Here is a 27,285-nt window from a genome sequence, read left to right on the forward strand (position 1 = left end):
CCCCAGGATTCCTTTAACAGAATTCCCTTTCCGCAGCAACCATGGAGGGGCAGGCCCAGCCTATCCTAACCCCTCCTCCACCAATTTATAACCAATGCCTAACCGCCAACCTTACAAGTTGTGACGATTTGCTACGCAGTAGGCAAAAACCAAATGGCCCAGCCAATCAGCCAGATGGACAAAATTCCTACCAGGCCCCTGCCCCAATGGCAGACGACCCCATGACAGGCATAGCAAGGTCAATGCAACAACCCCTTACTCAAGGGCGGGTGGGCGGGTGATCCGTTGCACACAGCAAAGAGAAAGCTCCAGGCTGCGTGCAGAGTACTTAAACATTTTACCCCTCCCACCAAAATTGCAACATAACTTTTACCCCAGCAACCCAGTGAACCAATCACTGCCCCAGGCCATCTTTAGAGACCCTGCCTGGTAACAGAGGGGTGGCTCAGCAGACCCCACCGCAACACGTGCTCTCCATGAAGGAGAACATGCTTCACTGTACATGAGATGGATAAGCAAACGCTGGCGATTTCTGCTCCTTTTCCTGTTTTTGTCAGACTTTTCCAACATTCTTAGTAGTGTGATGAAGGTAAAGGTAAAGGACCCCTGACAGTTAAGTCCAGTCGCAAACAACTCTGGGATTGCGGTGCTCATCTCACTTTCCTGGCCAAGGAAGTTGACGTTTGTCCACAGACAGCTTCCAGGTCTTGTGGCCAGCATGACTAAGCCACTTCTGGCAAAACCAGAGCAGCACACGGAAACACCATTTACCTTCCCGCCGGAGCATTACCTATTTCTCTACTTGCACTTTGAGGTGCTTTTGAACTGCTAGGTTGGCAGGAGCTGGGACCGAGCAACAGGAGCTTCCCCTGTCGCGGGAATTTGAACTGCCAACCTTCCAATCAGCAAGCCCTAGGCTCAGTGGTTTAGACCACAGTGCCACCCACGTCCCTAGTAGTGTGATAGGAAAGGAGGTGATGGGCCCAGTGGCCATGATCTTCGTTTTTTTGGTGTTGAGCTTCAGACCATATTTTGCACTCTCCTCTTTCACCCTCATTAAAAGGTTCTTTAATTCCTCCTCACTTTTTGCCATCAAGGTTGAGTCATCTGCATATCTGAGGTTGTTGATATTTCTTCCGGCAATCTTAATTCCAGTTTGGGATTCATCCAGTCCAGCCTTTCGCACGATGAATTATGCATATAAATTAAATAATCAGGGAGACAATATACAGCCTTGTCGCACTCCTTTCCCAATATACAGCCTTGTCGTACTCTTTCAGCCTCTCCTACAATCAAACAAATAAAACTAGTGGTTTTTCAGTGCTGCGAACATGCATCTGGTGCAGACTTAAGAGCTGTCTGAGTAGCCTGATGGCATCCAGAGATCCATCAATGAAAATGATGTGTGCCTTTGCGTGCATAGTCCTTGATTCAGCAGGAAGTGTGCATGTAGTGCTCATTGGATCAGTCCCTAAAGGCTTTGTGTAGTGGAGCTGACTAACTAAGCTGATTGACCACAACTGAATGAGGTTTATATTACCGTTCCGCCAGGCCGTGGAAATGCCTTGAGTAGCTGAGAAACAAGACCCGAATCATGTAAAGCTGTCGATTCCAAGGTGTTTCATACAGATAAATGGGTTTTATGTATACATTATGCCCCAATGAAATATGGGATCTCTGCAAAGTGTTTTATTTTCCTTATTTCATTTTATGATGATTTCATTTTGTGGGCGTTTGTGAGTATTTGAGGGCAGCGAGGTGTTTTATTGACTTCAGGGATTCTATTTCATTTTCAGGCACAAAAGGGGGTTTTATTACACTAGATTTATTTCCCCAGCTTTGGCTATTTCCTACTGCATATTATCCAAGATGCTGGTAGGCTGGTTTGTAATTATGCTCAAAATTGTGGGTTCATTAAAAAACCCACACACAAAAACCCACAAACCACATGTGAGCTTTATTTAGTACAGTTTCAGGTCATTAGATTTGAAACATTTTATCAGTCTATATTACCCGATGCTTCTAGATGATTTAGAGGCACTCATCAGTTTACTTCGCTTAGTTTCCTTAACTGAAATGTTTTGTCTCATTTCATTTTATGTTGAATGGCTCTCTCTCTCCCCCGCCCCTCCGCTCCCATTTTAGTCTGTATTTTAGGTTAACAAATATAACTCAAGGAACTCCTGTGACAGTGATTTTGAACTCTTGTTCAAAAATCATATTGGCAGAAACTATTTTCACCGAAGAATAATTGTAACAGTCGACAGGATCCAGTCCTTCATATATTCATTGGGTGGGGTTCAATCCTATATGCAAACCGAGGAGTAAGCCCCACTAAACTATGTGACTTACTTCTGAGTATGAATATGGATGGCAGCACTTCTGAGTTCATTAGTCCTAGTGAAGGAAAAGGTCAGTGAATATTTGTGTGGGATCCTGATACAATGCTTCCCTTTTTCTGATGTCAGTCTCCTCTGGTGTTTCCCTTGTGCTTGGTCCTGAAACTGAAGTGCAGAATGCTACAGCACGGTTGCCGGCAGGAATGAGACCTTGTCAGCATATAACTCGGAGATCTGTAGTGGGTGCCGGTTGTTGGGTTTTGTTTTTTTTACCAACTTGGGACCAGTCTACCTTGAAGGATTGCTTTCCCCTACATCTGCCCACTTGACCACTTCGATCCGCAGCACTGCCACTTTTGCAAGTGCAACATAATTATAGTTCCACACTTGAAAGAACTAATCTTTCAGCGTGCCAGTTCCCGCACCTTGGAACTCCCTTCCCATGGAGATTAGGCAGGTGCCTCCTCTGTATTCCTCTTCTTCTTTTCTTCTTTTTGGCATGCTTTTTGGTTCAAGCAAGACTATCCATGTAAATTTGTGATATGTGACTGAATCCCACCAGAACAGTGGCATAGTGTGGGTTGCCAGCTCCTGGGGCCATGCAGAGTGGATTGTAGGAGGGAGGGAAACGGAGTACGCCAGCATATTCAATTGCCTAATGGCATCTGCATCACCCACGGATTGCATCACCCACAGATTGCAGCCACAGAGATAAGGAAAGACAAGTCATTCCGTTGTCTGGAAAGGTTGCTTCCTGGTTTGCATGGAGAAGCCGTTTTCCATGGAGTCAAGCGATGGAAGCGTGCAGCTGTATGGAGGCAGCACTGGATGTTGAAATTTTGCACCGCTAACAATTTTGTGCCCAGGGCAACTGCCCCTGCAGCCCTCCTCACACTATGCCACTGCACCTGAAAGTAGAAACAGTCTGGACTGAACACAAAACCAGGCTGATATATCCCTGTGGCAGGCTCTGCCCTGATTAATGCTCACTTGTGGGTTTCCCACAGACATCTGGTTGCCCATTGTGAGAAAATGATGCTGAACTAGATGGACCTGCGGCCTGACTGAGCAGTGCTTTTCTCCTGTTCTTATGTTTAAAAGGAGCCTATGCTTGAACAAGGGACGCGGGTGGCGCTGTGGGTTAAACCACAGAGCCTAGGACTTCCCAGTCAGAAGGTCAGCGGTTCAAATCCCCGCGACGGAGTAAGCTCCCGTTGCTCGGTCCCTGCTCCTACCAACCTAGCAGTTCGAAAGCACACCAGTGGAAGTAGATAAATAGGTACCGCTCCGGCGGGAAAGTAAATGGCGTTTCCGTGCGCTGCTCTGGTTCACCAGAAGCGGCGTAGTCATGCTGGCCACATGACCCGGAAGCTGCACACCGGCTCTCTCGGCCAATAAAGCGAGATGAGCGCCGTAACCTCAGAGTCGGTCATGACTGGACCTAATGGCCAGGGGTCCCTTTACCTTTATGCTTGAACAAGCACATGTGCACGCACACACACACACACACACTTGAGTACTCTGCTTAAATGTTCTTGAAAGGGAGAAAAGACCTGCATTTAAAAAATAATAATCCTCAAACTGACTGTCCCCAGAATACATCTGTACGAGTGCTATGGGGGCAGACGCAGTAAATGTCAAAGGACTTTACATACTGTCAAAGATGTTAAACATCATCAAATCACCTTTTTCACACCATGCCAATTCAATGATGTTTTTTCTATAGTGTTTGGCACGCCAAGGAAAAGAGTGCTATGGGCCTCTATTATGTTGAATGATTCACGTTTCTCCCCTTCACAACCACAGCAGCTGTGAAACTGCTGAAATGCCTTTCCCCTCTTTTCCAGACTTTGATGAATCTTAAACTAAAGGTGAGTGTTATTATTTAGGGGAAATTCTCATTTCCTCCCCCTCCACCCCAGAAATGATCTATAGTACTGTACTCATTATTCTTTTATGGTGCGTAGCTTTTTATTATTATTTAAAAAAGCTTGCCCAAGTTAGTTTAGGGGAAATGTCCACATTTCAGTGAAGCTTTTAAACTTACCTGATATAAATCAAGGAAAGAGGTTTCTTTTTGCTTTTTGGTCTGTCGCTCTGACTATTAAAAGAAGCCTGTCACCCTTTATCAGAGAAAGCACATGATGCGTGCATTCAACTTTTAGCTGAGAATGGGAGTGCAACTTGAAAAGAAACAAATAGAATAAGGAAAGGCTAGCAAAAGTTGGAATGGTTCTGGGAGGGGGGGGGAATGTGTGCAAGAAGATTGCAGTATACCCCCTTACATTTCTGACAGTAAGAGCTGTTCGACAGTTGAAAGGTCTCCCTTGGGAGGTTGTGGACTCTCCTTCCTCAGAGGTTTTTCAGCAGAGGTTGGATGGTCATCTGTCATGGCTGCTTTAGCTGAGATTCCTGCATTGCAGGGTTTTGGACTAGATGACCATTGAAGTCCCTTCCAACTCTACAACTCTCTGATTCCATGATTCTATTTCTACTCACAAGTTCCACTGAATTCAATGAGATTGACTGCCAGGTAAGTGTCTTTTAGGGGACGCGGGTGGCGCTGTGGGTTAAACCACAGAGCCTAGGACTTGCCGATCAGAAGGTAGGCGGTTCGAATCCCTGTGACGGGGTGAGCTCCCGTTGCTCGGTCCCTGCTCCTGCCAACCTAGCAGTTCGAAAGCACATCAAAGTGCAAGTAGATAAATAGGTACTGCTCCGGCGGGAAGGTAAACGGCGTTTCCGTGCACTGCTCTGGTTCGCCATGTTAGTCATGTTGGCCACATGACCCGGAAGCTGTATGCCGGCTCCCTCGGCCAATAAAGCGAGATGAGCGCCGCAACCCCAGAGTCAGCCATGACTGGACCATGACTGGTCAGGGATCCCTTTACCTTTAATTTATGTATGTTTACTGTTGCAGACAAAAAATTCAGTCATGTACATGATATTTGCAGATAGCATTGAATGTGTACAGAGAAGAGTGATCAATATGATCAAGGGTCTAGAAACCAAGCCTTATGAGGAACAGTTGAAGGAGATGGGTATGCTTAGCTTGGAAAGAGGAGACTGAGAGGAGATATAATAACCATCAACCAATATTGAAAGGGCTGTCACATGGAAGATAGAGCAAGCTTGTTTTCTGCTGTCTAGAGGGCAGGACCCAAACCAATGGATTCAAGTTACTAGAAGGAGATTACGACTAAACATCAGGAAGAACTTTCTGACAGTAAGAACTCTTTGACAGACTCCCTCAGAAGGTGGTGGAATCTTCCTTGGAGGTTTTAAAGCAGAGGTTAGATGGCCATCTGTCATGGGTGCTTTAGCTGAGATTCCTGCACCACAGGGGTTGGACTACATGACCCTTGAGATCCCTTCCAACTCTACTATTCTATAAAAAGTTTTGTGAAGTTATCCCTCTCAAAAGAAATCAATTAGCCCAAATTACCTTTCCGTTGTGTTGTTGTTGTGGTGGTGGTGGTGGTGGTTGAATGATCAGTAAAACAGCACCATTTTGCAAACATTATCTTGCTTGTTGTTTCTTATTGCTAGGAATTGCTTAGTGAGTTTTTCCACTTAGGCCAATAACCATACTTGTGGAGACATTCTGGGGAAAAAAGTCTAATTCTGTGCTCTTCCAGTTCTTGGCTACAATGAGTCTTGCTACAGTTAGAATAAATGTTAGTAGTTCCTTATGAATCATAGATTTCCATTTCCCCTCAAACAGAATAATAAAGTCATTGGAATTCTATTTCACCGTGTCACTACTTCAGGTTGTATACAGTGTCAAATTGCATACAACTGGCAATACCTTTGCTATTCGTGAATAATAAAATCTCATTTCTTTGAGGCATACTAAGTTTTTTTTAAAAAAAAGCAAGCCAAAACTTCATTTTCGTGCCTCTGAAGGCTCTGTCATTGCTTCTTTAGCTCTGGAAGACAGCAGGTGGGATCTATGTGACCTTTTGGTCAGCTCTAGAGGTTTTCTGAGGGCTTCTTCTTGAAACAATGAACTCTTCAGGACACTATCACTTAGCCAGGTGACATTGACTAAGACAGTTAAATTTAATATGTGAATGCAAGCTGTCAAGAGCAGAATAAGAAAAGGCCTACCAAATATTGTGCTGAACTCAATATTCCTGAACCTCTCCAAGAAAACATAAAAATGTAACGGCACTCATAATTGAGAATGGAAGATTAAAATAGACTGTTAATATAAATATAACTTTTTTTGCAAGCAAAATTAAAGTGGGAGGATTTCCTTGAAATTTTCTCCAAATATTTATTTCAATGCCAGAAAAGAGGGAACAGGGCCAGCCATGCTCTTCAGCAAAGTGAGGCAGTCTCACATAACACATTTGGTATTGTGTGTGTGTGTGTGTGTGTGTGTGTGTGTGTGTGAATGGCAGCAGTGATAAGCTTGAGGACATAGCTATGTATGCCATGTGACCTGCCCTGAACTGTAAGCTTCTCCTCAGATGCAAAGAGAAGACACTGTCCCATCAACAGTGTCATAGGTTTTCACAGGCAGTTTGGTCAGCTTCTCTTCATGGAATAGAAGATGGCTTCTGTCTCGAGGCACCCAAATATCTTGAGAGGAAACAAGATGAGGAAAGGCATACATTTAGGGATTGACCAATGTCTAGTTTTCCAAATAATTTAAATACACAATTTCACTCTTCTCAGTGGGGAAAGTATCCCCTGCTTCTGTCTATGCCCCCAATAACATTTTTTGCCATTGTTCTCTCAGCTCCTCAGAAGCATAATTGGTTTCAATCCCTTCCCTTCTTGTCTCGCTCCCTCCATATTTTCACAGAAGTAGCAAACATCTGTGGAAATCAATGACCAGATGATGAGTCTGAAGTCAAAACCTAATATCTTTTGGAAGCAGTTTGAGCTATGAAATGGCAGGGAAGGAAGACACCGTTCTCTACCTCCCTAGTCAATTCTACCATGGCTTTTCTTCAAAGGAATCCATCCTGTATCTGAGCACTTCCTTTGATTATCTTCTCTCACCAGCTCCCCATCTTTAACTGATATAAGTCATATCCTCATATAGAACCAGCTTTAATTCTCCCCCAAACCTCTTTAACTCATAATTAATTATTATCTTGTTATGTGAGATCTTGGTGAGCTTCTGAGAGGCCATAGCGATTCTCTGTCTCATGAATCAGGACCCTGGAGAGCTCCCAATGGGCCATACTGACTGTGTTTGCAAAATGCTGTCTCCACAAAGGAGAAGAGTCACCTGAAGACTTAAAAAGGCTGGCAAGACTCCTGACAGTCTCGCCAGCCTTTCAAAGTCTTCAGATGACCAATGGTATCAAATAGTATGGGAAACAGCCTTATTAGAAAAACTAACCAATAAACTGAAACTGACACGGGGGAAAATAGAAGAAGACACCTTCACCCTGGTTTGGTTCCCCTTTATCACATACACAAGACATGGCAGAATCCGAGACCAGGGAGAAGAGTCTGTGGAAGAAGACTGGGAAAAGTTTAAAGACTATTTACAGAAATACTGTAAAATTAATGAATGTTAGAAAAATGTTGGAATGAAGTTATATGGCTTTAGTAGAAATGTTATAAGGAATTAAGTATAAATAGATTATTAGAGCATTAAAGGGAAAAATAAGGTTAGAACGTGTTAAGACAATTATAGGATAGAAAATAGAGGAAGATGGAAAGGAATTGCTGAAACAATTAATAGAAGTGGAATACAAAAAGGGAGGTGTGAGGAGGTCATGGAAATTAGTGAAAGAAAGATAAAATATTGAAATTGGATTGTGTTTTAAATGGTTTTTGTTTTGTTTTGATTAGTTGTATGTTAGTGTTTTGCAGTTTTTTTTGTATTGTATTGCATTATTGTATGTTTTTTCTTTTTTGGTTTTTTGTAGTGTTGTGTTCAATTTGTTGGAAAACTAATAAATATTATTATATAAAAAAATATTACATACACAAGACAACAAGACAACAAGAAGTATCTGCCGATAGCATATGAATCAATCTGGCTAACCTAATTCAAAAATATACACTCACACCCTGCTCACACACAAAAACAATTCTCACTACAGACAACCAACCACACTCTAACCCCCAACCTCTCTCACCACAAGGAAATACAAGTGAGCAGTAAGAGAACCCATACAAGTAACACTGACACAACCCCTCACACACACTAAGTAGAAGCATAAACACCTGACCCCCACCCCACTCCCCCCTCTTCCCCCCTTTGTTCTTCTTCTTCCTAATTGTTTAAACCAATTCATGAACCAAGAACTTATATATTGACCCCTAATAATGAAACATATGTTATAGATATTTTTCCACATTTATTATGCTATTTTTGTGATATGCAAATGACACGAGAAAACTTGGTATACTTATTTCTATAACAATATTCCTGTTTATAAAACCCAATTTTTAAAAAGGCTGTGAAAACCTTCCCTTTCAGTAGTGTTGGCCATATGGGAGAGGTGTCTGCAATCAGTAGATTCTGCTATTGCTATTACTACTATAGTGCTAATATAAATACTTTGAACACTTACTGGAGTAAGCAATGCAAGCTCTTAGCACATTCAGGAATCTTCACTGAAAGGTGAAGCAACAGCTGTCAGCTTAAGTCTATATTCATTTTTTAAAAAAATCCTTTTGGTCAATAAGTCAGAAGGAATAAAAAACAACACTTGGAGTTCATGTCAGCAGGGAGAGCTTAAAGGAAAGCCTTTAGCTTTAGAGGTGGCTGCTGTTTTCCCTCCTCTACCCTAAAAGCTTGATAAGTTTGTGAAAATGCAGGAATAGGTGAGAAACAGTGAAAGTGGCAGATGAGAGGACTAGTACTAAGCTATTTTGAGCTAATGCCAAATTTGGGTGCCGATCACCCAAGTGGGGGAGTTAATTTCCAACCCCTTCCCCCACTTTTCATATTTTCTTTTCTAATTTCAGAAAGGTACAGGCAGATACACTGAAGTGAAATGGGTCCCCCCCCATCCCTCCTTGCTTTTGAAATGTCAACAATGGTAACTATAAGACTGCATAGGTTGGTGATACACAGCACACACAACGAAACAGTTATGAGTCAGTGCAAAATTGCAAGGCAGGTTGGACTCAGGTCAGAATGACTTGGAGATTACTAAAGTGGGGAAGCTTATTTATTTCTATCTCCTCCCCATTTTCATGCCTTGCCTCAATTTATTCCCATTGCTTCTGAAATGCCAACACACACACTTCTGTCCATTGGTAAAACACACAAGAATCTTGATCCAGCTGTAATTATGATCACATCAGTTTTTGAAGTGCTTTATCAATGTACGCATTCATATCAGTGATGGAGAGCTTGGGGAAGGGAAGACAATAATGAACACAGGGAACTGAAATCTGTAGCAAACTGCATGCGTATCAGGAATGCAGAGGAGTGGGAAGACGATGATAGACTGAGGAATGAGAGCAGGAGCAAGGCATGTGCACACAACGCTCTGAACAGGATTCTGAAATCAATAAAAACAAAACAATGGAAATGGTGACTGCAGACCTTGGCAACTCACAACGCTCGCCTTGCATCCATATTGGAAACAAGGCCAGGTAATTTGGATGCCCCAAATCAGGTGAGAAACAGAGATGTGAGGGATTTGGGAACCATCCTTGGTAAGAGTTCAAGCAGAGCCCTCTTCAGCAGATGAAGTGATCTTGTGAGGGGGCAGTAGGGGCAAGCAGAGTGCTGGGGCAGGCTTCCCACAGGCATATGGTTGGCCACTGTGAGAATAGGATGCTGCACTAAGATGGGTCATTGGCTGGTTCCAGCAAGCTCCTCTTGTATTCTTATGGATGGTGACTGTCAGAATTGGGGAACTTTCAGAACCAATGGAACAATCCGTGTGTTTTAGAGCCTTGAGTGTTTGTTGTTGTTTAGTCGTGTCCAACTCTTCATGACCCCTTGGACCAGAGCACGCCAGGCACTCCTGTCTTCCACTGCCTCCCGCAGTTTGGTCAAACTCATGCTGGTAGCTTTGAGAACACTGTCCAACCATCTCGTCCTCTGTCATCCCCTTCTCCTTGGGCCCTCTGAAATGGGTGATGTTGAATCATATCGCCAGAAGAAGGCTTATATTTCATTTTTTGCCTTTTCTGAAATTACATACAATGCGTTTTCCTTAAATCCATGTATTACGAAACAGCATTGCCGCAAGTTAAGTGGTCAAGTTAGGCAGCGGTATTTTTTAACATGCAATTAGAAAGTTGTCGGGATGTGGACTGATATTCAACATTGACTGAAAAAGTTAAGTGAGGACAGAAATAGGTACTCGAAACTAATCAGTGTTCCACAGATAACTTCCCCAGTCAAAGATACTGTGCAGAACTTGATTTGACTGTCCTCTTAACTGAAATCCCATTGCAAACAAAGGAAATGTTCTGTCCTATTGATTTTTTAAAGCTACTAAATTCTCCCAGGGCGTTATCAGTATGTCCTCCTCTTCTGTTTTAAATATATTTTAATTTCCTAATACAAGCTAATCAGCAGGCTCAACATTAATCTTGCTAGGGAGGAAGTTTTTTGTTAATGCAATAATTGTAGCCCATCAGTTGACTTGGGTTATAAACAACTAGCTTTCATTCTAATGCCCAAATGGGTCAACAAGGAGAAAAGTGAATTGTATTTCATGTTGACATTTTGCTGTTTAAAGCTTGCCAGCCGCAGAGAATCAGCTACTGTGTGGACCTGGAGCACAGCTCACTGGACTGAAGTTATTAACACAGCAACCCTAAACTATGATTACTCAGAAGTAATTCCTATTGAATTCAATGGGCTTACTCTCATGAGAGGTGGGGTTAGATAGCAGCCTGACTTATCACAACACACTCTCACATCATATTCTGTACTTACGTAAAGGTGCTGAGCATAATCAGATAGTTGATTTCATGTAGGCCAGTATTGTCTGCTCTGACTGGCATATGCTCTCCAAGGCCTGATGAAGGGTTTCTCCCACCCTTGCTACTAGGGGTCCTTTAACTGGAAACTGAACCTGGGATCTTAGCACCCATAGTGATGACGTATAATGGGAGAAAAGGAGGGGTGGAGACTCACTCTGAGCAACACCATTATTCCGAGAGGCCACATTCCCAAGCCTCTCTCTGTGAATATTAAATAAAAATGGATGGTAAGATTTTTCTCTTGTCTTGTCCATTCCGGGCAACCTGCCATGTGGGTTGGTTTCTCTGCTGCCTCACACTGTGGCCCTTTGGGTGTTGCTGAATTTCAGACTCAGACAGCATGGTCAATGTTCAGGGATGATGAGAGTTGGAGTTCAACAGCATCTAGAAGTCCACTGGTTCTCCATCTCTCTTGTACGACATCCTTTGTGCACATCAGAGATTCTTCAAATGTCATAGTACACTTCAGACATAGGTTCTTTAGGTCAGAAGGCATCATGATAGACATTCACCTCCAGCTGGAGTCAAAGGTCCATTTTGATCCCCCCCCCCACTCCACCCCGGAAGGAAAAACATATCTATACAGTGGTACCCCGAGTTAAGTACTTAATTCGTTCCGGAGGTCCGTTCTTAACCTGAAACTGTTCTTAACCTGAAGCACCACTTTAGCTAATGGGGCCTCCTGATGCTGCTGCGCCGCCGGAGCAAGATTTCTGTTCTCATCCTGAAGCAAAGTTCTTAACCCGAGGTACTATTTCTGGGTTGGTGGAGTCTGTAACCTGAAGCGTATGTAACCCGAGGTACCACTGTATCTCAAAGGATTCATTGTCCCATGACTCATAAAAGTATCAGCTGTTCCTGTTAAATATGTATGTGCAAGTGTTAAGATTCTGTGTATTAAGCAACACACAGTATTTTGAGCAGAATTTGAGACAGGGTATAGGGAGAAAGGACTCACATAGTAGGACTCTAGACTGATCTGAGTTGAGAGGATGGTTAATCACTATGCAACACTAAGCACCATGCTAAGACCCTTATGCCAGCTTCTGTAGATCATTGCTTCAAGTCCATTGTTCATAGCATTGGGCTATGAAGCATATTCTAAGAATAAGGCACAGTGCCAAACATTTCAAATCAAAACAAGCAGATATTTTCACTGTGAAGTGTAATCAAACATATATTACAAGCATCTTCTGCTGATGTGCCAAGGACCACAAATGATGCTCATTTAATTCCTCTTTGAGATATTCTATTTATTCTAATGCCGTGCAAGAATTCTTACCAAGTAACAAAAGGCGCTTTGCATTTTGAGACTCAAATGTCATCTAGAAGAACAGCAGTTTAAATATGGATGCCTTTAACAGCAAATGACAATGGTGTACATTAGGATTATCTTGAAGGAAAATAACAGATTATTTTTTTTAGAATAGCAAGCCACAACAAGTCCAGTTACTGCTGCCTGGGGCCATTGCAGATTATTAAATGGTAAGAAATGTAAATCCTTTTGCCATTTATAAAAGGCAAACCTGGAAAGCAACCCAGAGTCTTCATGTAAAGAGAATACACACTACAGCCAACGTTTACATAACTGTGCAATTGGGAAGCAGATGCTGTAGGAAGTGAAATGAGATAATTCATGTTTTATTGAGGTTATGGGACAGCAAGGGAAAGGAAGCTCATATCACTTAAAACTATGCTAAATAAGGGGCTGTGGAAAGAGTTTGAATTAGAAGGAGCAGTTTATAATGCAGCATCCTTTGGTAGCTACTGTGGTTAAGCCTTGTGGGAGCTGCTAGTTATGGAAAAATTTCTCTTCTGGCTTCCTGCCCTGGACTCTTTTAATTTTCCCTGCATCTCATCCCATACTGGCTGTTCCAGGTGCCCCTGCTAGAGAAGGCTTGTGGCCATGCTGAAATGACTAATTTATTTTCCCCAAAGAAAGAACATAACATTCACAATGTCTACAGCCTCACATTCCTGGCACTGGGCAATTGGGACAGATTAGGGATTCTGCTGGTTTGCTGTCCGCCTCGCTGCCTAGTATTCTTCCTGCTTGAGCTGACAGAGCTGGTCTCAGAGGCAGTGTTGAGGCCTCCCAGACTGCTGGTTTGGGGGCACTTCAATATTCATGCTGAGGCAACTGGCTCTGGGGTAGAAGAAGAGTTTGGATTTGATATCCCGCTTTACCACTACCCGAAGGAGTCTCAAAGCGGCTAACATTCTCCTTTCCCTTCCTCCCCCACAACAAACACTCTGTGAGTTGAGTGGGGCTGAGAGACTTCAAAGAAGTGTGACTAGCCCAAGGTCACCCAGCAGCTGCATGTGGAGGAGCGGAGACGCGAACCCGGTTCACCAGATTACGAGTCTACCGCTCCTAACCACTACACCACACTGGCTCAGGACTTCATGGCTGCCATGACAACCATGGGACCGTCCCAACATGTCACCGGCCCAGTGCATGAGGCAGGCCACACTCTGGACTTTGCTTTATCAACTAGGCAGGAAGAGGTGGTTCTGAAAATGGAGGATATTGACATCAGTCCCTTGTCATGGTCAGATCACTTCCTGCTGAGATTGAGGCTTTCAGAGCTTAATTAACTATGAACCACAAAATCTGGGATCCCCATGAAATGGGTGTCAAAGTTTTGCAAAAGTTTTGCAGCAAAACCCCCGTATTTTGCAGTGCCCCACAAATGGAGCAATACCCACTCAAACCCAGGTGTGAATAAACTTTGGCACCATTTTCGAGAGGATCCCAGATTCTGGGGTTCGTAGCTAATGAAGCCAGCTTTCAGCACCTTTCCCCCTCTATAGAGGTGAGGATGGCCTGCCCTCGGAGGCTGATGGATCCAATGGGTTTCAAATGGCTCTGGGGATTTTCTGGCTGATAGACTGGCCTGTTGAAGCCCTGATCAACTTCTGGGAATTCTGAATAACTTGGGCTACTGACATGAGCACCCTTTCCCACTTTGTGGTGCCTTTTTGGCTCCCTGGGCAAGGAAACAAACAGCTTGAATGTGAGTAGATGAAAACTCCAGTCAAATGCAACTGAACAATGGTTCATTATTGAACCTACCTAGCGGCAGTGAGGGCAGCAAAGAAGGCATACTTTGTGGCTTCTATTGCATTCTCATTGCGCCATCCCGCAGAGCTTTTCCAGGTGGGGCCTTTTACAGTCTGGCCTGAAGGAGGTTGACAGAACTGATAGCTGGCTGTGACTTGTTTGCAAAGCACTTTGTGGATAATATCACCCGCGTCTGCTGGGACCTTGACTCCACTGTTACAGCAGATGGATCTCAGCAGGGGTACAGAGCAGTCATGTTGTGTGTTGAATGAGTTTCAGTTGATAAGACTCAAGGATGTATAAAAATGTGGACATTTGGATTTTGGTTATGCCACTCCACAGAACAGGATACTTCTTCATTCTTCTTTCTTACATCCAGTATCTTGCAGTAGCAGCTGACAGGGAGACGGTGGCACTCACCTGATGTCACTGGTGCCCACCAGGTTGGAGAGGGTGAGGGGCAAGGCAATGGGGAGGTCAACACGGTGCAAATTCACCAGCTAAGCCAGATCAATGCTGCTGCTGGTGTGTTTGCAACTGACCTTCCTATTGCCTTGCTGCAGTAAGCAGCAAAGACAGCTGTTGAAAGTTGAGGTGAGTGCTGCTATCCCATTGCACCATTCACTACTGATTGCCAATGTGGCCTGATAGCACTGTGGTCATAGTAATAATGGCATGACCTCACAAACATACATCTAGCTCAGTATTGTCTATTCTGCTCAACATTAACTTCCCAAGGTCTGCTATCATCCAGGCCTGCTGTTTTGTTACAAGTGTATACCTGGACTGTACAATCTGTACAATCTGACATCCTTTTGACTGGACACACACTAGGAACCAATCCTGAGAATTTCTGCCTGAAAAGAACATGCTCCATGAACATAGAAAGCTGCCTTATGCTGAGTGAGACCTTTGGTTCATCTTGCTCAGTACAGAGACCTTTGGTTCATCTTGCTCAGTACAGAGACCTTTGGTTCATCTTGCTCAGTACTGTCTACACTGACCAGAAGCAGCTCTACAAGTTTTCAGATGGAGAGTCTCTCCCAGTCCTACTCTGAGAAGCCAGGAATTGAACTTGAAACCTTCTTCATGCAAAGCAGATGTTCTACCACTGAGCAATGGTCCTGTCCCTAAGGAACATAAACCTAGGACCCCCAGGTGATGGTACTTCCCTTTGTTGGTGGTCTTACCTCTGAGCTGTAGCTCTTCCCAGATACTGGCTCATCAATTACCAGATACTGCCTGGCCCTGCCTATTGAGAACTAATGAGTTTACCAAAGGGTTTCTTAATTAAATCACTGTTTTTGGTTTTGATGTTTTCCTGTTCCAAGTAGCTACTGCACCTGAGAAGCTTTATTTTGGGCTGATTCAGTTCCAGGTCCCTTGTCGGTGTCTGAGGAAAGATGAAACCCAGCTAAATAAATTATTTAAATGACGTTAAGGAGCAATAAATCTGATTGCTCTTGGCAGAAGTATGATACAAAGATGGCATTTAGATGAGCTCTGGGAGTGGGGGAAATGTGTATTCGAAGATGAAAAGATGCTAAGCACCGTGCCCTGTGGGAATCTTCACAGAGCTATTCACAACGCGAAAGTCCAATCTGATTAGAACTTCGAAGCGCGATTGGCAATCAGGGACTGTGTCTTTGGCAAACCAGCTCTTCTGGGCTCCTTTGGAAAAATTGTGTGACGTGCTCGCCTTTTACCCTTTAAGCTCTTGAAGGAAAGCCAGCTGGAAGCCTCTTTAAAACACAGAAACGAGGCAGATAGAGGCTTAGCGGTTGTGTTTGCAGCCCACATTCACGGCTGGTGCATGATTAAGTATCAACAAGCTTCAGCGTTAGGATCTGATGTTAGATAAGCACTCCAGAAATTAGTCATTTCCCACCCTGAACTCGGAACTTCTACAGTGATGGATCATAATCACAAAGAGCTTGACATTCTAGCATGATTTACCATCTCCTATCTCAGAAGGTTTCACCTCTTAAAGAAAGGTCAAAGTAGAAGAAATGTCATTGTGCAATTAGCAGAAGTGCGAAAGATTTTTAAATAGTCAATATAGGTGTTGGCGAGGAAGTGGGGCTCATCGTAATTGGGAACCCAGAATGGGGAGGGAGGGGCTTTAATCCTTTCGTCTGCACTTGCTTTTTGCATTAGAAATATACTTTCACTTGCACCGCCGGAAGCAAGTGCGTCCCTATGTCAGGGAGCCAACAGGGAGAGCAGGTTGTCCACAGGTCAGAGAGAGAGAGAGAGAGAGAGAGACTTGGCTGACCTACCGTTAGTTTCTTTATTAAGGAAACAGGACATAGAACACACAGTGACTTCTAATGGTTGTTCCTGTGTTAATGAAGCAGTTGTCTGGACTGGTTTGTAGCTCCCCCTTCACTCCCTAGCCCTGGGTGTCAGGACCCTTCCTCTGTGTTCTTCTGCTGTGGTGTACTCTGAAGGACCCTCTCTGTGTCTGCCTGGCTCTCGGCTCAGTAACATGCAAAAAAATGCCTCATTCTGGGAGTGCAGGGGGCTGCGAGCTGTCAGAGTGGCTCTGTGGGAGAAGTCTGATTCCTGATTCTGCCTCTTTGCTGTCCCTCAAGCTCCCAGCCTCCAGTACTTTCCAGCTCGTTCCCTCATCTGAGGTGTGGCCGGTTCCCCACCACCAGGATCCAGGATCCAAATCCTCTTCCTCCATGCTTTCCTGGGGGTGGGGGTGGTCTTGGTCAGGGAGATTCCACCTCCCCTCCTCATCCAGCCAGTCCTTGACACTCGATCAATATCAGGACTACAGCAGGAGCAAGCGGTCAAGCCCAATTTTCTCTGCTAGAGTTCCAGTCTGGATTGGAAACCCTGGTTCTAAAACAACAACAACAACAACAACAACAACAATGCATTTCTTTATTTATACCCCATCCATTTGGCCAGGCCCCACCCCAGTCACTCTGAGCAGCTCCCAACAGAATATTAAAAACACGATAAAACATCAGACATTAAAAACTTCCCTAAACAGGGTTGCCTTCAGATGTCTTCTAAAAGTCAGATAGTCATTTATTTCCTTGACATCTGATGTGAGGGCATTCCACAGGGTGGGCGGCACTACCTAGAAGGCCCTCTGCCTGGTTCTCTGTAACCTCACTTCTCACAGGAAGGGAACTGCCAGAAGGCCCTTGGAGCTGGACCTCAGTGTCTGGGCTGAACGATGGAGGTGGAGACGCTCCTTCAGTTATAGTGGGCTGAGGCCGTTTAGGGCTTTAAAGATGTGTCTCATCAATGGTGACTCTAAGAAAGTATTTTATGACAACTAGCACATCGCTTCACATCCATTGTTCAAGAGTCCCTTTATAATTCCTTACGCTAATAATATGAGCACATGCTGCACAGAGCTTTCCAGACGTTTCATGTTGTTAACACACTTTTTAGACATGCATCATTTCGTGAAACATTAATCTAGTTTTACTAGCAAACCGGAGGTTAAACTAACCCCTTTCCAACCCTGTGAGAAGTACAGGATGTGTTCGTGTGACAAACCTACACACTGCAGCCGACACACTAATGTGTTGCAACACACAGTTTGGAAAGCTCTGCTGTGGAGCGTAGTCATACCAAATACCTCACATCAGACTGGTCCAATGTGTGGCCCTCAAGGCCTTTTTGGTGGCCCTCAGCTACATCTGACATCCACCCATCCCTCATGCTGCTTTCCCAGAGCTGGGTAAGTGGAGTGTAGAGCTTTGGGAAGGAGGTGTGAAGGCTCTGACAAGGTCCTAGAGTCCTCCTGCTTCCTCCCAAAGCCTAGCTAGTGCTTTTCCAACTTTGGGAAGAAGCTGGAAGGGCTCTAGGACCCTGCCAGAGCCTCACACCTTCTTCCCAAAGCTTGGTGCCTTGCTTGGGAAGGTAGCTAGAGGGCTGGGGGTGTGTGGAATCCAATTTTGGCCTTGCTAACCCCCTCCCCCTGCATGACAAGACAGTGTGTGGCCCATGGGTTGTACACTTGGTATGAAAACCTGGGGAGCTCTGCCTCACTCTTTCCTCCTCTCTCCCAATCAATTTTCCTTTTGTGTCGTGTCTCTATGAATTGTAAGCCTAAAGGCAGGGGCTGTCATTCTGAGTGAGCTGTAAGCTACTCTGGATGGTCCCTTCTGAGTGATGAGTCAGATTTTTAAAAGGTAATTAAATAAACCTTTTTAGCATCTATGATACAGACATCTAACAGGATTTATTTGTATTCGTTATAGGCTTCCCTACAGCAAGAAGTTCTCTGGGTGTCTCACAGGATAAAAATCTAACAAACAAAACAAGGCAATAAAATAAAATGCAACATTAAAAACACTGTACAAAATAATAATAAAAACCAGGTCAAACAAATTGGAGATGAACAAATAAAGATCAATAGAGCTGAAACAGTGCTAAAAGCTACAGCATGATTTGAAAGGTTTAGGAAATTGAGAAGATATTTTCCAGGCACACAAAAAAAGACATATAAAAGTAGTTGCCAGGTGATCCTCACCCATTGAACTTCATTCAGTAGCAGCATCCTGAATTGGATCCCGAATGCCTTGCGAGTCGAACATATTGACTCCCGAATGCCGCAAACCCGGAAGTGAGTTGAAATATACTCGGAGTCCAGCAGTGATTTCATGCTCTTTATTGCAGCTTGTTAAAACAGTGATTGAATTGCCTCCCCAAACCTCAGGCTTTTATATACATTATTTACACAATGAGTCCCATCTGATTGGCTAATTCTGCTTCCCTCCTGGAGCCTGATTGGTCTTCTCCTGCAAGCCAATCAGTTGTTGCATTCCAGGATCCTATCTGCCTATTGTTCTAGGGTCCAAGCTTAGTACATAACAGAGTGTTCTGGTTTGTGAACGTTCTTTGGAACCCGAACATCTGACATGACTTCCATGGCTTTTGGTTGGCTGCAGGAGCTTTCTGCAGCCAATCAGAAGCCGTGCCTTGGTTTCCAAATGTTTTGGAAGTCGAACGGACTTCTGGAACGGATTCTGTTTGACTTCCAAGGTACCACTGTATAATGCTTCCATAAAAACCAAGTGTGATTACTCTAGAGGAGCTCTCAGCCCGCACATTTGCCCCTTCCTTCCCCAACCATGAATCTCTTTCAAAGCAATATTCTTTGTGCTTTCCCCCAGACTCTCTTATTCCCGAGGAGATCGCCAAAGAGATACCCGCTAACAAATAGTTCCCGTATAAATCTGGCAGCCGGAGCTGCTGATTTCACTGAAAACTGTGTGGACAAATGTTCAAAGAAAATGTGTGCAGATGGGAAAGGGAAGTGATTTCTAATTCTGCAAATGTTTATCGACTAATTTCCCTGCTGTTTGTCGCAGCCAAGTCTCAAGCTGTTGACAAGCGCCGTGACAATTCTGTCTTTTATCGTTCCCTTTGGTTTTCTTTTTATTTAAAAAAGGGTTTCTATTAGGTTAAACTTTTGAAGGGTCCCCTGACAAGAGAAACTTGATGCATGGTTTCATCTAATGATTATGTAATTCAGAAGACCGTTTGTTATTTGCAACAGAAGAGAAAGTGCAAGTATGTGTGTGTTGTTTGTGCACAATGTTCATGGCAACATGAGCACAACCCCCTCTCTTCATCACTGCCAGCTTCTCTGCAGAATGGCTTTTAATTAGAATTCATTTACTAAGTAGTGGCCCATAAAGGGTTTGTTTCTAACCTAAGAAACAATTAAACCAGACCTTTACCTCTCCGAAATATGTTACTCATTTTCCCCCTGTCAAGATACTTAAGCCAGATGGTCCACATTTATTTCACCAGCTTCACCTTTTCCCTGCACAGATGTCCTACTTGTGCAAGTAAGTTGTCACTTTGGAGTTTGCTTTTTTTTGTTTCAGCTGCACTTTCTGTAGAATTTATATAAAGCCAAGCTATTTCATAATAAAGGGCTAGCCTTTGTCTTCCTGCAGCAGACTAACATGACTATTCATCTGGAATTTGTATAGCATTGTGAATTATAGTAATAATACTACTAGTATTTTTTACACCATTTCTATACCACGTGCTCTCTCTTTCTCTCTCTCCATCTCTCTCTCTCACACACACACACCTCTCTCTCTCTCTCTGTCTCTATCTATCTATCATCTATCTATCATCTATCTATCTATCTATCTATCTATCTATCCTCTATCTATATCTATCTATCATCTATCTATCTATCTATCTATCTATCTATCTATCTATCTATCTATCAATCATCTATCTATCTATCATCTATCTATCTATCCTCTATCTATATCTATCTATCATCTATCTATCATCTATCTATCTATCTATCTATCTATCTATCTATCTATCATCTATCTATCTATCCTCTATCTATATCTATCTATCATCTATCTATCATCTATCTATCTATCTATCTATCTATCTATCTATCTATCTATCATCTATCTATCTATCTATCTATCTATCATCTATCTATCTATCTATCTATCTATCTATCTATCTATCTATCTATCATCTATCTATCTATCTATCTATCTATCTATCATCTATCTATCATCTATCACCTCTCTACCTCTAAGTAGTGTACAGTAAACTAAAGAAACAACAACCTAGAGAACAACCAGTATTACAGAAATACAGTTAACATAATACAAAGTTACATTAATACACTCACAGTTCTTTCTCCAGCTTCTGCCCCCTTCTCCTCCAGTCATTTTCCACTTATAGTTTCGATCTTCACGGTCTGGTGAAGAAGGAATAATAGAATCATAAAATTGTAGAGTTGGAAGGGACCCCAAGGGCTATCTAGTCCACCACCCCCTGCGATGCAGGAATCTCCGCTCAAGCATCCATGACAGGTGGCCATCCAAGCTCTGCTTAAAAACCTCCAAGGAAGGAGAGTCTACCACCTCCTGAGGGAGTCCCTTCCACTGTCGGACAGCTCTTACTATCAGAAAGTTTTTCCTGATGTTTAAGCTGGAATCTCCTTTTTTGTAACTTGAAGCTTGGAACTTGGAGATTGCAAGGTCTCCATCTAATGGCAGCCTGCGGCTTGTGGAGGGCAAACTAGCACCAACACCTTCCTTGGGGATTTGCAATGGCTGCCCATCTACTAGCAGGCCAAGATTAAGGTGTTGGTAACATGTAAGGTCCTATATAGCTTGGGACCAGGGTCCTTGAAGGAAGAAGAGGAGGAGGAGGAGGAGGAGGAGGAGGAGTTTGGATTTGATACCCCGCCTTTCACTCCCTTTAAGGAGTCTCAAAGCGGCTAACATTCTCCTTTCCCTTCCTCCCCCACAACAAACACTCTGTGAGGTGAGTGGGGCTGAGAGACTTCAAAGAAGTGTGACTGGCCCAAGGTCACCCAGCAGCTGCATGTGGAGGAGCGGAGACGCGAACCCGGTTCCCCAGATTACGAGACTACCGCTCTTAACCACTACACCACACTGGCTCTTCTTGTTCTTGCTCTTCTTGTTCCATGGTAGATCACTGTGGTCTGTTGCAGAGCTACTTCTGTAAGTTCCAAAGATATCACAACTCTGCTCCACAGACCCTGATGCAGGCACAGGCAGATTTAGGGAAGTGTGAGCAGTTGCACTGGGTACAGAGCCTTGGGGCAACATGGGGGGCTCTGTAACTATTATGTTGAATGGAAGGTGAGAGGCTGGGGGGGGGGGCAAATTTTGGAGTTGCACAGGGAGCCAATAAAATTTGAGACCCTGAGATCCGCCACTGGCGTAGGGATTTTGGCGGGGCTGTTTTGTGGAATAGCATTCCTGTTATTACTAGAAAATGATATATAATAAATGAAAAAGGATGTTCAAAATAACTTTTGTAAAAAACCCAGAAGCTTTCCTTTGGGGAATTATAGGGACCTAAACTGTATAGAAATTCTGCTGCAAGTGTAGATCCGCTTGAAGATAACAGAACAATGGCTCTTGTTTATGTATCATTCTCCACTTTGTTTATTACTTTTGCAATTCAGAAAATGGTATATGGTATGATTGGTGGAGTTGTTGTTTTCTAAATGTTTCTTGATGTCGCATATCAAACACATTAGGCTTTATTAATGTTAAAGCAAGAAGCATTTTCCTCCATGACTATGAAGTGCATATTGATCCGTCAACAAAATAAAGTTTAAGTTCAATTTGTCAACGTTCCTAGCAGATTTAAAATGAAATCACAGTATCAACCATATAGCTTGATTTGCTGCATTGCAGAAGCCTTAAAAAAATAAATCCTATAAAGCTTAAGAGCTTGTATATCTTTAGGATTTCTAAGGACATCTACAGCGTTTGACAGACAGCTATCCTCCCACACTATCTAGACATAGTTGGAAATGAAGGATTGGCCCTCTTTGTGCAGCTGAACGCAGTGCTGAATATACATTTGGTTTTGGGAAGGGAAGGGGAAATAAAATGCGGAGGAGGGTTATTCTACTGCTATCATGCTCAGAAGGTCTGCTCATAAATAAATATGCCATCATGAGATGCATAATTTATGTTTATTTTTTATTATTTAGATGTGCCTTCTGACCTTCAACTGCATTATCAGAGCGGACTAAAATAATTTGTTGCAAATGCCACAAAATAATACAGTCGTACCTTGGTTGATGAACGCCTTGTGAGTCGAACGTTTTGGCTCCTGAACACAGCAAACCCGGAAGTGAGTGTTCCGGTTTGCGAACGTTCTTTGGAACCCGGACGTCCGACGTGGCTTCTGCACTTCCAATTGAGTGCAGGAAGCTCCTGCAGCCTGTAGGAAATCACACCTTGGTTTCCAAGTGTTTTGAAAGTCGAATGGACTTCTGGATGGATTCCATTTGACTTCTGAGGTACCACTGTACAGTCCTAAAGTTAGGGTGTGGGAAAACTGAAGGGGTAGATGTGCCTCATCCAACAACTGCCCAGGGCAGAAGTCGGGCCACTGCAGTGTTCTTACATGTCTCCATCCTATTCAATACTCTTTGCTTTATTAATTTCTTTCCCATGGATGGCTGGTGAGACTCAGCCTACAGTGATTTTCACAGTAGCGCAGAGGGAACCTGTGAGATAATGTAGAGAAGGAGATTTCTTCCTATCCTATTTCTTTCTAGTATCAGGCAGAGTGGGAACCAGGACTGGCCATAATGCTCATTTGTATGTTATTTTGTTAAATAATTAAGAAATCCATTTGTTGATGTGTTTAATCTTTTTACTGGTAACTGTTTTTAATGATTCTGTTAATATTTATTGTAACATCTTTGAGGTTTTATCACAATCAAGTCGTACCTTGGTTCTCAAATGCCTTGGTTCTCCAACGCCAAAAACCCAAAAGTAAGTTTAACGGTTTTCGAACGTTTTTCGGAAGCTGAATGTCCGATGCGGCTGTCAGCTGTTGTTTCCAAGGCACCTGCACAAATCAGAAGTCATGGTTTTCGAACATTTTGGACGTCAAACAGACTTCCGGAACAGATTAAATTTGGTGCTTTTGTTTTTGCTATTTATTTTGCATTTTTGTTTTTGAGGCTTTTGGGGTTAAATTGCTTTTGTGACTGCGTGGAACCGAGTTCAGCTACTGACTGATAGATTGTGTGACTACAGAAATGGATAAAAGCCCCCCATCCAGACAATGACTATCATCAGTGCAGGTAAGAAAAAAAAAGTAATTTTGATTTTTACCATCTACAATACTGTCTTATTTATTTTATAGTACAGTACATTGATTATTGCTTTCATTTTATGGATCAATGGTCTCGTTAGATAGTAAAAATCATGTTAAGTTGCTATTTTAGGGGTTGTTTTAAACCCATTTTGCATTACTTTCTATGGGAAAGCGCACCTTGGTTTTGGAACGCTGTGGTTTTGGAACGGACTTCCGGAAAGGATTAAGTCTGAGAACCAAGATACCACTGTATATGCTTTTGGTTAAATTAATTAATTGAATCAAAATGTTCCTCTTCTGTTTGCTTCCCCTCCCCGCCCCCAATAACAACTACGAAATGGATATTAATTAAGGATTTTTTAATTGTATTTGAGGTTGCAATGGATATCCTCTCTGGTGCCTTTGCAGCTTTGTAGTTTGATAGCTGTATAGCCCTCTGCCCAAACAGGGACGGCTAAAATGGCCAAAAGCACTTTCTTTTTTTATGTAAATAGCCTGTCAAGGTCCATTAAGTGTCTGCTTTGTAATCTAAGCTAGGGTTGTGAGTTGCTACTGAATCTTACTAGTTGGAGATCCTTCTGGGAGGTGAGCAGGAAAAGGCATGCCATCAAGGTCTGAATGTGTCAAAGACAACAAAATAGACTGGCAGTCTTGAGATTAGAGATGGAAAGAGACAAAGGCCTGACTTTCTCTCTGTTGAGCATCAGAAGCTATGGCTTCAATGGTCTCTCTAATGGAGCTGCAGGATCTGTTTTGATGTATTAATGCTGTGAGCATTCCTTTTTATGCTTAGTCTGTATATATTGTTATGAATTGTGGATGCTAGGCACTCTTAAAGTCCTGGATTCAATGGGTGCTAGAATTTAATTAAGACACAGTGAGACCCTGTGTATTATTATTATTATTATTATTATTATTATTATTATTATTATTATTTTGTACCCCACCTGTTTGAATGAGATGCCCCAGCCACTCTGGGCGGCTTCCAACAGACTATAAATAACACAGCAAAACATCAAACAACAAAAACTTCCTAAAACAGGGCTGTCTTCTTATTTTAAAAAAATGTATATATATATATTTATTAAGTTTTACATAACAAATTTAAATTCAAACACATCATTCACCTCCTCATTTAGGATTCTCTGAATCCCTTGACTTTGCCCTTCCATGGTTACCATTATCAATCTTCTTTTTAAAAAAATCTGCTTATCTTATTTTCTCTAATTTATTAAAAGAATAGTAACCCATTTTTTCATAGTTTTTTTGTACATTACAAGCATTACTCAAATCCTGCCAAAAATTTATTTGTTTACAGTGTTCTCTTAAGTACAGTATAATTTTCCCCCATTCCTTCGTAAAATTCTTCTGTTCCTGGTTTCTGATTTTCCCAATCAGTTTCGTCATAGTCCATCATCTTCATCAGCCATTCCTCTCTGGTTGGAACTTTGTCTTCTTTCCATCTCTGGTCAAAACAGGGCTGTCTTCAGATGTCTTCAGAAAGTTGTGTAGTTGTTTCTTTCCTTGACATCTGATGGGAGGGCATTCCATAGGGCGGGCGCCACTACTGAGAAGGCCCTCTGCCTGGTTCCCTGTAGCCTCACTTCTCACAATGAGGGAACCATCAGAAGGCACTTGGAACTGGATCTCAGTGTCCGAGCTGAACAATGGGGGTGGAGATGCTCCTTCAGGTATACAGAGCCAAAGCCATGTAGGGCTTTAAATGTCAACACCAACACTTTGAATTGTGCTCGGAAACATACTGAGAGACAATGTCAATGTTTTAGGACCAATGTTACGTGGTCCCAGCAGCTTCTCTCAGTCTCCAGTCTGGGAGCCACATTAACTGGATGAATTGCAGTTTCTGAGTTACCTTCAAAGCTAGCCCCACATAGAATGTGTTGCAAATGGGAGTTAACTAGAGCATGTACCGCTTTGGTGAGTTACTGCACGGGAAAGTAGGGTCTCAGCTGGTGTACCAGATGAAGATGGTAGACAGCTGCCTTGGACACAGAATTGACCTGCACCACCATGGACAGCTGAGAGTCCAGAATGACTCCAAGGCTGCGCACCTGGTCCTTTAAGGGCAAAGTAACCCCATTCATCTGAAGGCAGCCCTGTTTAGGGAAGTTTTTAATGTTTGATGTTTTATCGTATTTTTAATATTTGGTGGAAGCTGCCCAGAGTGGCTTGGGAAACCCAACCAGATGGGTGGGGTAAAAATGATAAATTTATTATTATTATTATTATTATTATTATTATTATTATTATTATTATTATTAACCAGGGAGTCTTCACATCTACTTGCACCTGTCCCTCAGAAACAGTACTTCTGTCCTGTTTGGATTCCACCACAATCTGTTTTTTTTTATATATATATCTAAAATTCTTATTAAATTTTCTGTTTTAAAATTTAGAATATTCATTTATACAACCTTAAAATATCAATAACTTCTTCTCTTTCCATGGTTCATTTTACATAGCATAAATCCCTGCATATTTTATATAAACTAAACCATTCAGTATTCCATTATTGCTTCCACTAAAACTTATTTACACTGTTGAATTTATCTTAATGCTGCCAAAGTTTTCAAGTGTACACTATTCCCCCCCCCATATACTCAGTAAACATTTTCCAATCTTCTTTAAATGAATGTTCTTCTTTTTCTCTTATTCTATACGTTAGATTCGGAAGCTGCACATATTCCATCAGTTTGAGTTGCCATTCTTCTTTGGTTGGGACCTTGCTCGTTTTCCATTTGGGGGCTAATCAATCTGTTAACCAACATCCAATCTACAGTCACCTCCAGCCACTCACACGGACCATTCAGAGATGGAAGATTTTGCATAAGTGAACCTTACATTGCACAAACGAGTTAAGTCTCCAGCCTTCCGACAGCAGACAGTGCCCAAGAATGTAATGAAGCCTGCTGGCCCGTGGTTCATATAGTCCAGCATACTTCCCCCCCAGTAGCCAACCAGATGCCTATGAGAAGCTTGCCAGAGGTCTCTCCCCTCCTCCAGTTTTCCAGCAACTGGTCTTCAGAAATGGGCTGCCTTCCACTGTAGAGGTAGAACAAAGCCTTGTTGTTGTTTAGTTGTTTAGTTGTGTCCGACTCTTCGTGACCCCATGGACCAGAGCACGCCAGGCACTTCTGTCTTCCCCTGCCTCCCACAGTTTAGTCAAACTCATGCTGGTAGCTTCGAGAACACTATCCAACCATCTCGTCCTCTGTTGTCCCCTTCTCCTTGTGCCCTCCATCTTTCCCAACATCAGGGTCTTTTCCAGGGAGTCTTCTCTTCTCATGAGGTGGCCAAAGTATTGGAGTCTCAGCTTCA

The 27,285-nt window shown here is 42.9% G+C and overlaps 1 long non-coding RNA gene across 1 annotated transcript; it reads right to left on the reverse strand.

The window, feature by feature from the left end:
- Nucleotides 1–6,624: 6,624 nt before the first annotated feature.
- On the reverse strand, nucleotides 6,625–23,691 carry LOC114606922 (uncharacterized). Its single transcript, XR_003708999.2, has 3 exons — nucleotides 23,574–23,691; nucleotides 20,978–21,046; nucleotides 6,625–6,926 (listed from the first exon to the last, which is right to left on the reverse strand). It is a non-coding gene; the product is annotated as an uncharacterized LOC114606922 (long non-coding RNA).
- Nucleotides 23,692–27,285: the final 3,594 nt, after the last annotated feature.

The sequence above is a fragment of the Podarcis muralis genome, chromosome 11 (assembly GCF_964188315.1).
Source record: "Podarcis muralis chromosome 11, rPodMur119.hap1.1, whole genome shotgun sequence".
NCBI classification, from domain to species: Eukaryota; Metazoa; Chordata; class Lepidosauria; order Squamata; family Lacertidae; genus Podarcis; species Podarcis muralis.